We start from the raw sequence: 2,155 nt of genomic DNA, 5'->3' as shown, positions 1-2,155 counted from the left end.
GTCTAGCATAGGTTGGATATTTCTTGTCATCCTTTGGATTTGAAGAACTGGTTCTTGTATCATAGCAGAGAGCATCCGTTCAAGTTCTTTTCGGGACTTTGGTGGATATGGCGAGCAAGGAATAATGACATCTTTAATCCCCATGAAACTTGGCCTCCGGAAAAAGTGATTTGTCTGGCATTAACTTCAAAAAAGAAGCTTAGGAATATCTTTGAATTACAACGTATGTCCATTCCCTCTACTCTAAATGGTTTTTGGAATCCCCCATCCATTGGTACTTTTAAGATTAATTGTGATGCTAGTTATTTTGGTTCGGGTGATAGTGTTGGTTTTGCTTGTGTTATTAGAGATTTTAATGGGAGTTGGCAAAGGGGGTGTTTGGGAATGATTGAGAGTAATAGTATTCTTCAAGGAGAATTGTTTGCTATTTGGAGAGGATATCTCTTAGCTTGGGATGTGGGTCAACGAGATGTTATTTGTGAGACGGATTGTGTGGAAGCATTTAATCTTGTTACTCAAGATGGTTTTGGGTTTATTGATCCATTGGTGCTCAAAATAAGAGATATCATGCATTGGAATTGGCGTGTTGACTTTCGTTTGATTATGAGAAATACAAACACGGTGGCAGATACTATGGTAAAGATGGCGATGAAGTTAAAACTTTTGCATGTAGAGCTTCTTTCACCTTGGGAGGAGTTTAAAAGTAGTCTTAAACAGGACTGTTCCTCTATTTAAGCAGTTCCTTGTTTTGTTTATTTTTTTGTTTAATTTATTTCAGTCATAAAAAAATGAATGCTTTTAGATTTATTGAGTTTGAAAAACTTGAAATATGATGATGATCAAACATTATAATTAGAAAAATTGTTAATTTAATTTATACTTCCAATTGTTTGTTTAATAATTTTGTTTAGCGTGCAGATTTTGATTATTGGGACAAAACTCACATAAGCCCAATATTATGAGAAAGTACTGAGCCTTTGTGTAAAAATAATTTCAAGCAAAATAGCTGAATTATTTTAATGCATAAGCAAATGTTTATTGGGCCACGAAACCAATGTGCAACCCAAAACAATTTGTTGAGAGACCAACAATCTCTTGGTCCGAAATTGAAAAGAGAAGGAAAGGAAAGAAAAGTGGTTCGGTTACCCACTCTCTCTTTATGATGGAATTCAAATTTTAATTAAATTGAATGCATCCATTAGTTAATGGAACACAAAATTCAATTTGATTAATTGTCCACATAGGTAACCGAAGTCCACTATCTAATATCATTTAATTTTTCATTCAATGCTTTATTTTTTCTCTCTCTTCACTCTCTTGTTTTTGGTTGTCACTTCCATCAGAGAAAGAAGATTGAAGAAGTTATCAGAGAAAAGCAGTGAAGCTATGAAGAAGCAAAATGCTAGGATGATGGACTTTGCAAAAGGAAGATCCAAAGCATGACGTGGCTAAGATTTTTGCCATTAAAGGCAAGATGTGAATAAGAAGCTTCAAGATCTTCATGCCAAAAATGTAAAGGATCAGTCTCGGTCAGAGAGGAAGATCTCTGTGGCTAAAGCTCTATTCCATTTTTGTTCGTCCAATAGAGAAGGTAGCTACTGGAGCTACGAAGAGGAAGAAGCGAATATGGAAAGGTTGGAACTATCAAGGATCAAAGATTCATCAAGGGTCAGAATTCATTCTTGGGGCCAAAGTCAAGATGAAAGGCTCAGATTGATGAAGTTTGATGAGAAGGGATAAGAGAGAGGTACATGCATGTTGATTTACTTTCGATTTTCCCTCTCTCTTCTCTCTGTCCGAATCGGCTGTTTGTTGGAGAAGATGTTGGTGGCTTGGTTGAACCGGTTTCAACCTTGGAAGCTTCCCCTTCTATAATAAGAGTGAACGGCTAAGAGTTGAGACAAGGAGAGAAAGCACAGAGTTCTCATAGCTACCTTAAGCTAACAGAGTTCTTCTCCTTCAATGAGTTTTATTTTGTATTATTTTCTTTAGTTTTGTCTGTCTGACTCTCATGGTAAAAGACAAACAAAGTGAGGTTTGTAAGAAAAAGCCAGTGAGAGGAAAAAGACAGAGAAAGCAAAATTAAAGAAAAAGTCATAGATGTCTATGAGTTTCTTTGTACATCTGTGTTGTGTTTCATGATCCTGATGGCGGC

Source organism: Arachis hypogaea, chromosome 5, assembly GCF_003086295.3.
Source record: "Arachis hypogaea cultivar Tifrunner chromosome 5, arahy.Tifrunner.gnm2.J5K5, whole genome shotgun sequence".
NCBI lineage: Eukaryota > Viridiplantae > Streptophyta > Magnoliopsida > Fabales > Fabaceae > Arachis > Arachis hypogaea.
The sequence above is the reverse complement of the archived record's forward strand: the minus strand, read 5'-3'. Positions refer to the sequence as shown.